Source organism: Sycon ciliatum, chromosome 4, assembly GCF_964019385.1.
Source record: "Sycon ciliatum chromosome 4, ocSycCili1.1, whole genome shotgun sequence".
In the NCBI taxonomy this organism is placed as follows: Eukaryota; Metazoa; Porifera; class Calcarea; order Leucosolenida; family Sycettidae; genus Sycon; species Sycon ciliatum.
In genome coordinates this window covers 15092664-15109452 of record NC_088646.1, presented here as the reverse complement: position 1 = coordinate 15109452, position 16789 = coordinate 15092664, and the positions used below count along the sequence as shown (strand labels likewise).

Below are 16789 nucleotides of genomic sequence, written 5' to 3'. Positions count from 1 at the left end.
TGGTCAAAATTTGACAGTTTCTCACCTTTCTTCCCGTTTCAAGCTCAGAACATAAATAATGACCATCCTGATCCTGTTTTACAGTTGGACATAGGGAGGTGCACCAAGAAAAAAAGCCACATTTCTCTAAACAACTCGCCCAGGGCTGCTGAAAGCTGAAAATAACCTATCTCCAAGTTTGGGGCTTGTCGCCGTGAATCTTCACTTTGCGACTAAAGTATTCACAGCAGTGCCAAAATTTCTGGGTCATTGAATGTGGGTGCCAGCGGCCTACAAGCAAACAAAAAATGAAATCAATACGACCACTCATATTACAGCTGGGTCATGTTATAGGGAGATGCATTAAAATTGACAGGTGTTCAAATATGGTCAAAATTTGACAATTTCTCACCTTTCTTCCCGTTTGAAGGTCAGAACATACATGTAGGACTCAGTATAGAGTCCATGCACTATATGATGTCCAGCACCCTATATAGAGTCCATTGGTCCAAAATCCACTATACAGAGTCCAGGAGTCCACTCAGTTTTGATCAGCTTCATCCTGCCGCGCAATCCCCTATAAGGAGTACACTTTTTCTACAAGTCCCCTATTCACAGTCCAGGAGTCCAGTTTATCCAGTCACACCGTCCTGTGTGTTGTGCCCGAAAGAGAACAAACACATTTTCAGTTTTGCTTGCCTCGTGGCAGCGCATTCCTTTCTTCACTTCAGCCATGGCTGCCAGTTCTGCTGTGCAGTTGCTGACAGTAATCTGTCTCGAGGTAACCAAGGAGGATAAGGAGACGTTCAAAATCAAATCTGGAAAGCGTCTTGTGGTTCTCTGAAGACGTTTCATCAGTGCGCGGGATGAAAGCAGAAATTGCAGAACGAGAAAAAGTTCAGCACAGTTCAAATCTGACGAGTCAGGTACACTGACACTCTCTTTCGTTCGACGCCACAAGGATCCCCTGTTTGGCTGGCCATTGCTGCCAGTAAGACGTTTGAACGGTTTCATCAGAGCGAGGGATGAAAGCAGAAAGCGGAGAAAGAGAAAGGTTCAGCACAGTTCCAATCTGACGAGTCAGATACACTGACATTCTCTTTCGTTCGACGCCACAAGGATACCCCTGTTTGACTGGACAAGAGCTGCCTGTACCACCGTGTCAAAAGGCTGTCCAACTACATGGCAGGACGATGACTGAGGTAAGGAAGCTTTTACTTGTTTCGATTGGTCTGCTGTTCTGTCGTTATGCTTGAATTTGTTTCCATTTTCCAGGAGCGTATCGTGTTTGTTTGATGTTGCTTGAATGAATGCCCTAAAAGTAATCAACCACTTCGTAATAGTCCTCAAGGACTGCAAGGACTTTGCATCAATCGTATACGATCGTCTAGCTATCATCAATTATTATAATTATTTCATGAGAAATGTATTTTTATCCCTGTGAAAATTATGTGAAACTCCACGACACTCTTCCTCTACAAATTATAGTATGATGTCAAATACAATGGGATCCACAAACGCAGTGCCAGTGTACTAGTAGTAGTAGGAGGATTGCTTGTATGCCAATGACAAGAAAAAGCTTCTCAAGCTAATACTCGTATTCCCTGAAGTAACCATTTTGATGTCACGAACATGACATTGTGTCAGTGAAACTGCCTCGTGACAACAAATCATTGCATTTCCATCTTGGGGAAGACTGACTGACGGCAACGCTGTACAGATTGTTCAAATCATCTCATTTCAATTTACTTCGAAGTAGTTGCAGTGAAACACTGTGTACACTACATGTATGGTGGTGTGTCCGTGCGTCTTGAGTGTGCACAAACGATCTTATTCCTCGTATTACTAATAGATTATTGTCCCCACCGTCACCTGTTCACAGGTCTTTGAGTGGATTGATTTTCATTGAGCATCACATTCGTTGAGAACTTGGTAGTTGTGTGCTCCCATGCATCATTACGTTAATAGGCGTATCCTTGTGCTATCTATTTGTTGCAGGTGTGCTGATCTTCAGAAGCTTGCGGAACTGAGTGCTGCTGAACATTTGCATGGCCATGAGCAATGGTGAAGCTTGCTATTGCACTCTCAGCATGTGCTAGTATGATGCTGACCACTGCACTATGTTACTCTCTTACACTACTACGTGTATGTAAACGTGCGTGTACCCGTCCCCGTACGCATTCGTTTCGTATAATTATTTGTTATCCCTCTTGACTTTACGTGTAAATGGGTGGACGTTTGCATGGCTGTTGGAGTTGCGTGTGTATTGTGTCTCTACTCTTTTCTTGGTGTTTTCTTGGCGTTGTATAAGTTTGTGTGTGTGTGTGTGTGTGTGTGTGTGTGTGTGTGTGTGTGTGTGTGTGTGCGCGCGCGCGCAATAGTTTGAAAACAAATAATTAATCCTGGGCTCTCCATTATTCTCTTTCGATTCTTGTTTTTTTTCTAGGTATTTTCTTGGCGTTGTGTGGGTGTGTGCATGTGTGTGTGTGCGTGCACAATAATTTGGCAACACTGCATGATTGAGATATTGTAATTTGCAGCGTCTGCGAAGAGACCACTTGATTTGAGGATGGTGTTTGTAGGGTTTTTCATGTAGTGAAGTGGCTGCAGTGGCGCCTCAATACATATTTTTTATCTTGAGAAGTGAATGATGTAAAGGATTTAAGGGAGAGGCCGTTTTCTGGTTAATATTCACTGCCTACAGCAGATCCTATGTCTAATTTCGAACTCGATAGGGGATGCCTAATTGGCTGGACTTTATACAGGGAGTGTTGTCCACATAAAGACTCTTTAATCTTTATAGTTGATTTCAAAATTTGGACTCCGTACAGTTGATTTTGGACCAATGGACTCTATATAGGGGTGAAGCCAATTGGCTGGACTCTATACAGGGAGTGATGTCCATCTAAACTGAGCTCACAGTTGATTCCAATTTTGGACTCTGTACAGTGGATTTTGGACCAATGGACTCTATATAGGGGTTGGACATCATATAGGGGCTGGACGCTCTACTGAGTCCAACATACATAATGACCATCCTGATCCTGTTTTATAGCTGTACATAGGGAGGTGCACCTAGAAAAAAGCCACATTTCTCTAAACAACTCGCCCAGGGCTGCTGAAAGCTGAAAATAACCTATCTCCAAGTTTGGGGCTTGTCGCCGTGAATCTTCACTTTGCGACTAAAGTATTCACAGCAGTGCCAAAATTTCTCAGTCATTAAATGTGGGTGCCAGCGGCCTACAAGCAAACAAAAAATGAAATCAATGCGACCATTCACATTACAGCTGGGTCATGTTATAGGGAGATGCATTAAAATTGACAGGTGGTCAAATATGGTCAAAATTTGACAATTTCTCACCTTTCTTCCCGTTTCAAGCTCAGAACTTGAATAATGACCATCCTGATCCTGTTTTATAGCTGGACATAGGGAGGTGCACCAAGAAAAAAAGCCACATTTCTCTAAACAACTCGCCCAGGGCTGCTTAAAGCTGAAAATAACCTATCTCCAAGTTTGGGGCTTGTCGCCGTGAATCTTCACTTTGCGACTAAAGTATTCACAGCAGTGCCAAAATTTCTAGGTCATTGAATATGGGTGCCAGCGGCCTACAAGCAAACAAAAAATGAAATCAATGCGACCATTCACATTACAGCAGGGTCATGTTATAGAGAGATGCATTAAAATTGACAGGTGGTCAAATATGGTCAAAATTTGACAATTTCTCACCTTTCTTCCCGTTTCAAGCTCAGAACTGGAATAATGACCATCTTGATCCTGTTTTATAGCTGGACATAGGGAGGTGCACCAAGAAAAAAAACCACATTTCTCTAAACAACTCGCCCAGGGCTGCTGAAGGCTGAAAATTACCTATCTCCGAGTTTGGGGCTTGTCGCCGTGAATCTTCATTTTGCGACTAAAGTATTCATAGCAGTGCCAAAATTTCTGGGTCATTGAATGTGGGTGCCAGCGGCCTACAAGCAAACAAAAAATGAAATCAATACGACCACTCATATTACAGCTGGGTCATGTTATAGGGAGATGGATTAAAATTGACAGGTGTTCAAATACGGTCAAAATTTGACAATTTCTCACCTTTCTTCCCGTTTCAAGCTCAGAACATAAATGATGACCATGCTGATCCTGTTTTACAGCTGGACCTAGGGAGGTGAAACAAGAAAAAAAGCCACATTTCTCTAAACAACTCGCCCAGGGCTGCTGAAAGCTGAAAATAACCTATCTCCAAGTTTGGGGCTTGTCGCCGTGAATCTTCACTTTGCGACTAAAGTATTCACAGCAGTGCCAAAATTTCTGAGTCATTGAATGTGGGTGCCAGCGGCCTACAAGCAAACAAAAAATGAAATCAATACGACCACTCATATTACAGCTGGGTCATGTTATAGGGAGATGCATTAAAATTGACAGGTGTTCAAATACGGACAAAATTTTACAATTTCTCACCTTTCTTCCCGTTTCAAGCTCAGAACATAAATAATAACCATACTGATCCTGTTTTATAGCTGGACATAGGGAGGTGCACCAAGAAAAAAAGCCACATTTCTCTAAACAACTCGCCCAGGGCTGCTGAAAGCTGAAAATAACCTATCTCCAAGTTTGGGGCTTGTCGCCGTGAATCTTCACTTTGCGACTAAAGTATTCACAGCAGTGCCAAAATTTCTAGGTCATTGAATATGGGTGCAAGCGGCCTACAAGCCAACAAAAAATGAAGTCAATGCGACCATTCACATTACAGCTGGGTCATGTTATAGGGAGATGCATTAAAATTGACAGGTGGTCAAATATGGTCAAAATTTGACAATTTCTCACCTTTCTTCCCGTTTCAAGTTCAGAACTTGAATAATGACCATCCTGATCCTGTTTTATAGCTGGACATAGGGAGGTGCACCAAGAAAAAAAGCCACATTTCTCTAAACAACTCGCCCAGGGCTGCTGAAAGCTGAAAATAACCTATCTCCAAGTTTGGGGCTTGTCGCCGTGAATCTTCACTTTGCGACTACAGTATTCACAGCAGTGCCAAAATTTCTGAGTCATTGAATGTGGGTGCCAGCGGCCTACAAGCAAACAAAAAATGAAATCAATACGACCACTCATATTACAGCTGGGTCATGTTATAGGGAGATGCATTAAAATTGACAGGTGTTCAAATACGGTCAAAATTTGACAATTTCTCACCTTTCTTCCCGTTTCAAGCTCAGAACATAAATAATAACCATACTGATCCTGTTTTATAGCTGGACATAGGGAGGTGCACCAAGAAAAAAAGCCACATTTCTCTAAACAACTCGCCCAGGGCTGCTGAAAGCTGAAAATAACCTATCTCCAAGTTTGGGGCTTGTCGCCGTGAATCTTCACTTTGCGACTAAAGTATTCACAGCAGTGCCAAAATTTCTGAGTCATTGAATGTGGGTGCCAGCGGCCTACAAGCAAACAAAAAATGAAATCAATACGAGCACTCATATTACAGCTGGGTCATGTTATAGGGAGATGCATTAAAATTGACAGGTGTTCAAATATGGTCAAAATTTGACAATTTCTCACCTTTCTTCCCGTTTGAAGCTCAGAACTGGAATAATGACCATCTTGATCCTGTTTTATAGCTGGACATAGGGAGGTGCACCAAGAAAAAAAGCCATATTTCTCTAAACAACTCGCCCAGGGCTGCTTAAAGCTGAAAATAACCTTTCTCCAAGTTTGGGGCTTGTCGCCGTGAATCTTCACTTTGCGACTAAAGTATTCACAGCAGTGCCAAAATTTCTAGGTCATTGAATATGGGTGCCAGCGGCCTACAAGCAAACAAAAAATGAAATCAATGCGACCATTCACATTACAGCTGGGTCATGTTATAGAGAGATGCATTAAAATTGACAGGTGGTCAAATATGGTCAAAATTTGACAATTTCTCACCTTTCTTCCCGTTTCAAGCTCAGAACTGGAATAATGACCATCTTGATCCTGTTTTACAGCTGGACATAGGGAGGTGCACCAAGAAAAAAAACCACATTTCTCTAAACAACTCGCCCAGGGCTGCTGAAAGCTGAAAATAACCTATCTCCAAGTTTGGGGCTTGTCGCCGTGAATCTTCATTTTGCGACTAAAGTATTCACAGCAGTGCCAAAATTTCTGGGTCATTGAATGTGGGTGCCAGCGGCCTACAAGCAAACAAAAAATGAAATCAATACGACCACTCATATTACAGCTGGGTCATGTTATAGGGAGATGGATTAAAATTGACAGGTGTTCAAATACGGTCAAAATTTGACAATTTCTCACCTTTATTCCCGTTTCAAGCTCAGAACATAAATGATGACCATACTGATCCTGTTTTACAGCTGGACCTAGGGAGGTGCAACAAGAAAAAAAGCCACATTTCTCTAAACAACTCGCCCAGGGCTGCTGAAAGCTGAAAATAACCTATCTCCAAGTTTGGGGCTTGTCGCCGTGAATCTTCACTTTGCGACTAAAGTATTCACAGCAGTGCCAAAATTTCTAAGTCATTGAATGTGGGTGCCAGCGGCCTACAAGCAAACAGAAAATGAAATCAATACGACCACTCATATTACAGCTGGGTCATGTTATAGGGAGATGCATTAAAATTGACAGGTGTTCAAATACGGTCAAAATTTGACAATTTCTCACCTTTCTTCCCGTTTCAAGCTCAGAACATAAATAATAACCATACTGATCCTGTTTTATAGCTGGACATAGGGAGGTGCACCAAGAAAAAAACCCACATTTCTCTAAACAACTCGCCCAGGGCTGCTTAAAGCTGAAAATAACCTTTCTCCAAGTTTGGGGCTTGTCGCCGTGAATCTTCACTTTGCGACTAAAGTATTCACAGCAGTGCCAAAATTTCTAGGTCATTGAATATGGGTGCCAGCGGCCTACAAGCAAACAAAAAATGAAATCAATGCGACCATTCACATTACAGCTGGGTCATGTTATAGAGAGATGCATTAAAATTGACAGGTGGTCAAATATGGTCAAAATTTGACAATTTCTCACCTTTCTTCCCGTTTCAAGCTCAGAACTGGAATAATGACCATCTTGATCCTGTTTTACAGCTGGACATAGGGAGGTGCACCAAGAAAAAAAACCACATTTCTCTAAACAACTCGCCCAGGGCTGCTGAAAGCTGAAAATAACCTATCTCCAAGTTTGGGGCTTGTCGCCGTGAATCTTCATTTTGCGACTAAAGTATTCACAGCAGTGCCAAAATTTCTGGGTCATTGAATGTGGGTGCCAGCGGCCTACAAGCAAACAAAAAATGAAATCAATACGACCACTCATATTACAGCTGGGTCATGTTATAGGGAGATGGATTAAAATTGACAGGTGTTCAAATACGGTCAAAATTTGACAATTTCTCACCTTTATTCCCGTTTCAAGCTCAGAACATAAATGATGACCATACTGATCCTGTTTTACAGCTGGACCTAGGGAGGTGCAACAAGAAAAAAAGCCACATTTCTCTAAACAACTCGCCCAGGGCTGCTGAAAGCTGAAAATAACCTATCTCCAAGTTTGGGGCTTGTCGCCGTGAATCTTCACTTTGCGACTAAAGTATTCACAGCAGTGCCAAAATTTCTAAGTCATTGAATGTGGGTGCCAGCGGCCTACAAGCAAACAGAAAATGAAATCAATACGACCACTCATATTACAGCTGGGTCATGTTATAGGGAGATGCATTAAAATTGACAGGTGTTCAAATACGGTCAAAATTTGACAATTTCTCACCTTTCTTCCCGTTTCAAGCTCAGAACATAAATAATAACCATACTGATCCTGTTTTATAGCTGGACATAGGGAGGTGCACCAAGAAAAAAACCCACATTTCTCTAAACAACTCGCCCAGGGCTGCTGAAAGCTGAAAATAACCTATCTCCAAGTTTGGGGCTTGTCGCCGTGAATCTTCACTTTGCGACTAAAGTATTCACAGCAGTGCCAAAATTTCTAAGTCATTGAATGTGGGTGCCAGCGGCCTACAAGCAAACAAAAAATGAAATCAATACGACCACTCATATTACAGCTGGGTCATGTTATAGGGAGATGCATTAAAATTGACAGGTGTTCAAATACGGACAAAATTTGACAATTTCTCACCTTTCTTCCCGTTTCAAGCTCAGAACATAAACAATAACCATACTGATCCTGTTTTATAGCTGGACATAGGGAGGTGCACCAAGAAAAAAAGCCACATTTCTCTAAACAACTCGCCCAGGGCTGCTGAAAGCTGAAAATAACCTATCTCCAAGTTTGGGGCTTGTCGCCGTGAATCTTCACTTTGCGACTAAAGTATTCACAGCAGTGCCAAAATTTCTGAGTCATTGAATGTGGGTGCCAGCGGCCTACAAGCAAACAAAAAATGAAATCAATACGACCACTCATATCACAGCTGGGTCATGTTATAGGGAGATGCATTAAAATTGACAGGTGTTCAAATATGGTCAAAATTTGACAATTTCTCACCTTTCTTCCCGTTTCAAGCTAGGAACATAAATAATGACCATCCTGATCCTGTTTTATAGCTGGACATAGGGAGGTGCACCAAGAAAAAAAGCCACTTTTCTCTAAACAACTCGCCCAGGGCTGCTGAAAGCTGAAAATAACCTATCTCCAAGTTTGGGGCTTGTCGCCGTGAATCTTCACTTTGCGACTAAAGTATTCACAGCAGTGCCAAAATTTCTAGGTCATTGAATATGGGTGCCAGCGGCCTACAAGCAAACAAAAAATGAAATCAATTAGACCATTCACATTACAGCTGGGTCATGTTATAGGGAGATGCATTAAAATTGACAGGTGGTCAAATATGGTCAAAATTTGACAATTTCTCACCTTTCTTCCCGTTTCAAGTTCAGAACTTGAATAATAACCATACTGATCCTGTTTTATAGCTGGACATAGGGAGGTGCACCAAGAAAAAAAGCCACATTTCTCTAAACAACTCGCCCAGGGCTGCTGAAAGCTGAAAATAACCTATCTCCAAGTTTGGGGCTTGTCGCCGTGAATCTTCACTTTGCGACTAAAGTATTCACAGCAGTGCCAAAATTTCTAAGTCATTGAATGTGGGTGCCAGCGGCCTACAAGCAAACAAAAAATGAAATCAATACGACCACTCATATTACAGCTGGGTCATGTTATAGGGAGATGCATTAAAATTGACAGGTGTTCAAATACGGACAAAATTTGACAATTTCTCACCTTTCTTCCCGTTTCAAGCTCAGAACATAAACAATAACCATACTGATCCTGTTTTATAGCTGGACATAGGGAGGTGCACCAAGAAAAAAAGCCACATTTCTCTAAACAACTCGCCCAGGGCTGCTGAAAGCTGAAAATAACCTATCTCCAAGTTTGGGGCTTGTCGCCGTGAATCTTCACTTTGCGACTAAAGTATTCACAGCAGTGCCAAAATTTCTGAGTCATTGAATGTGGGTGCCAGCGGCCTACAAGCAAACAAAAAATGAAATCAATACGACCACTCATATCACAGCTGGGTCATGTTATAGGGAGATGCATTAAAATTGACAGGTGTTCAAATATGGTCAAAATTTGACAATTTCTCACCTTTCTTCCCGTTTCAAGCTAGGAACATAAATAATGACCATCCTGATCCTGTTTTATAGCTGGACATAGGGAGGTGCACCAAGAAAAAAAGCCACTTTTCTCTAAACAACTCGCCCAGGGCTGCTGAAAGCTGAAAATAACCTATCTCCAAGTTTGGGGCTTGTCGCCGTGAATCTTCACTTTGCGACTAAAGTATTCACAGCAGTGCCAAAATTTCTAAGTCATTGAATGTGGGTGCCAGCGGCCTACAAGCAAACAAAAAATGAAATCAATACGACTACTCATATTACAGCTGGGTCATGTTATAGGGAGATGCATTAAAATTGACAGGTGTTCAAATATGGTCAAAATTTGACAATTTCTCACCTTTCTTCCCGTTTCAAGCTCAGAACTGGAATAATGACCATCTTGATCCTGTTTTATAGCTGGACATAGGGAGGTGCACCAAGAAAAAAAACCACATTTCTCTAAACAACTCGCCCAGGGCTGCTGAAAGCTGAAAATTACCTATCTCCAAGTTTGGGGCTTGTCGCCGTGAATCTTCACTTTGCGACTAAAGTATTCACAGCAGTGCCAAAATTTCTAAGTCATTGAATGTGGGTGCCAGCGGCCTACAAGCAAACAGAAAATGAAATCAATACGACCACTCATATTACAGCTGGGTCATGTCATAGGGAGATGCATTAAAATTGACAGGTGTTCAAATACGGTCAAAATTTGACAATTTCTCACCTTTCTTCCCGTTTCAAGCTCAGAACATAAATAATAACCATACTGATCCTGTTTTATAGCTGGACATAGGGAGGTGCACCAAGAAAAAAAGCCACATTTCTCTAAACAACTCGCCCAGGGCTGCTGAAAGCTGAAAATAACCTATCTCCAAGTTTGGGGCTTGTCGCCGTGAATCTTCACTTTGCGACTAAAGTATTCACAGCAGTGCCAAAATTTCTGAGTCTTTGAATGTGGTTGCCAGCGGCCTACAAGCAAACAAAAAATGAAATCAATACGACCACTCATATTACAGCTGGGTCATGTTATAGGGAGATGCATTAAAATTGACAGGTGTTCAAATACGGACAAAATTTGACAATTTCTCACCTTTCTTCCCGTTTCAAGCTCAGAACATAAATAATAACCATACTGATCCTGTTTTATAGCTGGACATAGGGAGGTGCACCAAGAAAAAAAGCCACATTTCTCTAAACAACTCGCCCAGGGCTGCTGAAAGCTGAAAATAACCTATCTCCAAGTTTGGGGCTTGTCGCCGTGAATCTTCACTTTGCGACTAAAGTATTCACAGCAGTGCCAAAATTTCTAGGTCATTGAATAAGGGTGCCAGCGGCCTACAAGCGAACAAAAAATGAAATCAATGCGACCATTCACATTACAGCTGGGTCATGTTATAGGGAGATGCATTAAAATTGACAGGTGGTCAAATATGGTCAAAATTTGACAATTTCTCACCTTTCTTCCCGTTTCAAGTTCAGAACTTGAATAATGACCATCCTGATCCTGTTTTATAGCTGGACATAGGGAGGTGCACCAAGAAAAAAAGCCACATTTCTCTAAACAACTCGCCCAGGGCTGCTGAAAGCTGAAAATAACCTATCTCCAAGTTTGGGGCTTGTCGCCGTGAATCTTCACTTTGCGACTACAGTATTCACAGCAGTGCCAAAATTTCTAAGTCATTGAATGTGGGTGCCAGCGGCCTACAAGCAAACAAAAAATGAAATCAATACGACCACTCATATTACAGCTGGGTCATGTTATAGGGAGATGCATTAAAATTGACAGGTGTTCAAATACGGTCAAAATTTGACAATTTCTCACCTTTCTTCCCGTTTCAAGCTCAGAACATAAATAATAACCATACCGATCCTGTTTTATAGCTGGACATAGGCAGGTGCACCAAGAAAAAAGCCACATTTCTCTAAACAACTCGCCCAGGGCTGCTGAAAGCTGAAAATAACCTATCTCCAAGTTTGGGGCTTGTCGCCGTGAATCTTCACTTTGCGACTAAAGTATTCACAGCAGTGCCAAAATTTCTGAGTCATTGAATGTGGGTGCCAGCGGCCTACAAGCAAACAAAAAATGAAATCAATACGACCACTCATATTACAGCTGGGTCATGTTATAGGGAGATGCATTAAAATTGACAGGTGTTCAAATATGTTCAAAATTTGACAATTTCTCACCTTTCTTCCCGTTTCAAGCTAGAAACATAAATAATGACCATCCTGATCCTGTTTTATAGCTGGACATAGGGAGGTGCACCAAGAAAAAAGCCACTTTTCTCTAAACAACTCGCCCAGGGCTGCTGAAAGCTGAAAATAACCTATCTCCAAGTTTGGGGCTTGTCGCCGTGAATCTTCACTTTGCGACTAAAGTATTCACAGCAGTGCCAAAATTTCTAGGTCATTGAATATGGGTGCCAGCGGCCTACAAGCAAACAAAAAATGAAATCAATGCGACCATTCACATTACAGCTGAGTCATGTTATAGGGAGATGCATTAAAATTGACAGGTGGTCAAATATGGTCAAAATTTGACAATTTCTCACCTTTCTTCCCGTTTCAAGTTCAGAACTTGAATAATGACCATCCTGATCCTGTTTTATAGCTGGACATAGGGAGGTGCACCAAGAAAAAAAGCCACATTTCTCTAAACAACTCGCCCAGGGCTGCTGAAAGCTGAAAATAACCTATCTCCAAGTTTGGGGCTTGTCGCCGTGAATCTTCACTTTGCGACTAAAGTATTCACAGCAGTGCCAAAATTTCTGAGTCATTGAATGTGGGTGCCAGCGGCCTACAAGCAAACAAAAAATGAAATCAATACGACCACTCATATTACAGCTGGGTCATGTTATAGGGAGATGCATTAAAATTGACAGGTGGTCAAATACGGTCAAAATTTGACAATTTCTCACCTTTCTTCCCGTTTCAAGCTCAGAACATAAATAATAACCATACTGATCCTGTTTTATAGCTGGACATAGGGAGGTGCACCAAGAAAAAAAGCCGCATTTCTCTAAACAACTCGCCCAGGGCTGCTGAAAGCTGAAAATAACCTATCTCCAAGTTTGGGGCTTGTCGCCGTGAATCTTCACTTTGCGACTAAAGTATTCACAGCAGTGCCAAAATTTCTGAGTCATTGAATGTGGGTGCCAGCGGCCTACAAGCAAACAAAAAATGAAATCAATACGACCACTCATATTACAGCTGGGTCATGTTATAGGGAGATGCATTAAAATTGACAGGTGTTCAAATATGGTCAAAATTTGACAATTTCTCACCTTTCTTCCCGTTTCAAGCTAGGAACATAAATATTGACCATCCTGATCCTGTTTTATAGCTGGACATAGGGAGGTGCACCAAGAAAAAAAGCCACTTTTCTCTAAACAACTCGCCCAGGGCTGCTGAAAGCTGAAAATAACCTATCTCCAAGTTTGGGGCTTGTCGCCGTGAATCTTCACTTTGCGACTAAAGTATTCACAGCAGTGCCAAAATTTCTGAGTCATTGAATGTGGGTGCCAGCGGCCTACAAGCAAACAAAAAATGAAATCAATGCGACCATTCACATTACAGCTGGGTCATGTTATAGGGAGATGCATTAAAATTGACAGGGGGTCAAATATGGTCAAAATTTGACAATTTCTCACCTTTCTTCCCGTTTCAAGTTCAGAACTTGAATAATGACCATCCTGATCCTGTTTTATAGCTGGACATAGGGAGGTGCACCAAGAAAAAAAGCCACTTTTCTCTAAACAACTCGCCCAGGGCTGCTGAAAGCTGAAAATAACCTATCTCCAAGTTTGGGGCTTGTCGCCGTGAATCTTCACTTTGCGACTAAAGTATTCACAGCAGTGCCAAAATTTCTAAGTCATTGAATGTGGGTGCCAGCGGCCTACAAGCAAACAAAAAATGAAATCAATACGACTACTCATATTACAGCTGGGTCATGTTATAGGGAGATGCATTAAAATTGACAGGTGTTCAAATATGGTCAAAATTTGACAATTTCTCACCTTTCTTCCCGTTTCAAGCTCAGAACTGGAATAATGACCATCTTGATCCTGTTTTATAGCTGGACATAGGGAGGTGCACCAAGAAAAAAAACCACATTTCTCTAAACAACTCGCCCAGGGCTGCTGAAAGCTGAAAATTACCTATCTCCAAGTTTGGGGCTTGTCGCCGTGAATCTTCACTTTGCGACTAAAGTATTCACAGCAGTGCCAAAATTTCTAAGTCATTGAATGTGGGTGCCAGCGGCCTACAAGCAAACAGAAAATGAAATCAATACGACCACTCATATTACAGCTGGGTCATGTCATAGGGAGATGCATTAAAATTGACAGGTGTTCAAATACGGTCAAAATTTGACAATTTCTCACCTTTCTTCCCGTTTCAAGCTCAGAACATAAATAATAACCATACTGATCCTGTTTTATAGCTGGACATAGGGAGGTGCACCAAGAAAAAAAGCCACATTTCTCTAAACAACTCGCCCAGGGCTGCTGAAAGCTGAAAATAACCTATCTCCAAGTTTGGGGCTTGTCGCCGTGAATCTTCACTTTGCGACTAAAGTATTCACAGCAGTGCCAAAATTTCTGAGTCTTTGAATGTGGTTGCCAGCGGCCTACAAGCAAACAAAAAATGAAATCAATACGACCACTCATATTACAGCTGGGTCATGTTATAGGGAGATGCATTAAAATTGACAGGTGTTCAAATACGGACAAAATTTGACAATTTCTCACCTTTCTTCCCGTTTCAAGCTCAGAACATAAATAATAACCATACTGATCCTGTTTTATAGCTGGACATAGGGAGGTGCACCAAGAAAAAAAGCCACATTTCTCTAAACAACTCGCCCAGGGCTGCTGAAAGCTGAAAATTACCTATCTCCAAGTTTGGGGCTTGTCGCCGTGAATCTTCACTTTGCGACTAAAGTATTCACAGCAGTGCCAAAATTTCTAGGTCATTGAATAAGGGTGCCAGCGGCCTACAAGCGAACAAAAAATGAAATCAATGCGACCATTCACATTACAGCTGGGTCATGTTATAGGGAGATGCATTAAAATTGACAGGTGGTCAAATATGGTCAAAATTTGACAATTTCTCACCTTTCTTCCCGTTTCAAGTTCAGAACTTGAATAATGACCATCCTGATCCTGTTTTATAGCTGGACATAGGGAGGTGCACCAAGAAAAAAAGCCACATTTCTCTAAACAACTCGCCCAGGGCTGCTGAAAGCTGAAAATAACCTATCTCCAAGTTTGGGGCTTGTCGCCGTGAATCTTCACTTTGCGACTACAGTATTCACAGCAGTGCCAAAATTTCTAAGTCATTGAATGTGGGTGCCAGCGGCCTACAAGCAAACAAAAAATGAAATCAATACGACCACTCATATTACAGCTGGGTCATGTTATAGGGAGATGCATTAAAATTGACAGGTGTTCAAATACGGTCAAAATTTGACAATTTCTCACCTTTCTTCCCGTTTCAAGCTCAGAACATAAATAATAACCATACCGATCCTGTTTTATAGCTGGACATAGGCAGGTGCACCAAGAAAAAAGCCACATTTCTCTAAACAACTCGCCCAGGGCTGCTGAAAGCTGAAAATAACCTATCTCCAAGTTTGGGGCTTGTCGCCGTGAATCTTCACTTTGCGACTAAAGTATTCACAGCAGTGCCAAAATTTCTGAGTCATTGAATGTGGGTGCCAGCGGCCTACAAGCAAACAAAAAATGAAATCAATACGACCACTCATATTACAGCTGGGTCATGTTATAGGGAGATGCATTAAAATTGACAGGTGTTCAAATATGTTCAAAATTTGACAATTTCTCACCTTTCTTCCCGTTTCAAGCTAGAAACATAAATAATGACCATCCTGATCCTGTTTTATAGCTGGACATAGGGAGGTGCACCAAGAAAAAAGCCACTTTTCTCTAAACAACTCGCCCAGGGCTGCTGAAAGCTGAAAATAACCTATCTCCAAGTTTGGGGCTTGTCGCCGTGAATCTTCACTTTGCGACTAAAGTATTCACAGCAGTGCCAAAATTTCTAGGTCATTGAATATGGGTGCCAGCGGCCTACAAGCAAACAAAAAATGAAATCAATGCGACCATTCACATTACAGCTGAGTCATGTTATAGGGAGATGCATTAAAATTGACAGGTGGTCAAATATGGTCAAAATTTGACAATTTCTCACCTTTCTTCCCGTTTCAAGTTCAGAACTTGAATAATGACCATCCTGATCCTGTTTTATAGCTGGACATAGGGAGGTGCACCAAGAAAAAAAGCCACATTTCTCTAAACAACTCGCCCAGGGCTGCTGAAAGCTGAAAATAACCTATCTCCAAGTTTGGGGCTTGTCGCCGTGAATCTTCACTTTGCGACTAAAGTATTCACAGCAGTGCCAAAATTTCTGAGTCATTGAATGTGGGTGCCAGCGGCCTACAAGCAAACAAAAAATGAAATCAATACGACCACTCATATTACAGCTGGGTCATGTTATAGGGAGATGCATTAAAATTGACAGGTGGTCAAATACGGTCAAAATTTGACAATTTCTCACCTTTCTTCCCGTTTCAAGCTCAGAACATAAATAATAACCATACTGATCCTGTTTTATAGCTGGACATAGGGAGGTGCACCAAGAAAAAAAGCCACATTTCTCTAAACAACTCGCCCAGGGCTGCTGAAAGCTGAAAATTACCTATCTCCAAGTTTGGGGCTTGTCGCCGTGAATCTTCACTTTGCGACTAAAGTATTCACAGCAGTGCCAAAATTTCTAGGTCATTGAATAAGGGTGCCAGCGGCCTACAAGCGAACAAAAAATGAAATCAATGCGACCATTCACATTACAGCTGGGTCATGTTATAGGGAGATGCATTAAAATTGACAGGTGGTCAAATATGGTCAAAATTTGACAATTTCTCACCTTTCTTCCCGTTTCAAGTTCAGAACTTGAATAATGACCATCCTGATCCTGTTTTATAGCTGGACATAGGGAGGTGCACCAAGAAAAAAAGCCACATTTCTCTAAACAACTCGCCCAGGGCTGCTGAAAGCTGAAAATAACCTATCTCCAAGTTTGGGGCTTGTCGCCGTGAATCTTCACTTTGCGACTACAGTATTCACAGCAGTGCCAAAATTTCTAAGTCATTGAATGTGGGTGCCAGCGGCCTACAAGCAAACAAAAAATGAAATCAATACGA

General features: G+C 41.6%; 1 long non-coding RNA gene across 1 annotated transcript; it reads left to right on the top strand.

Moving 5' to 3' along the window:
- Positions 1 to 469: 469 nt before the first annotated feature.
- LOC135813630 (uncharacterized) lies at positions 470 to 2523 on the top strand. Its single transcript, XR_010553056.1, has 2 exons — positions 470 to 1181; positions 1978 to 2523. It is a non-coding gene; the product is annotated as an uncharacterized LOC135813630 (long non-coding RNA).
- The last annotated feature ends 14266 nt before the right edge of the window (positions 2524 to 16789 follow it).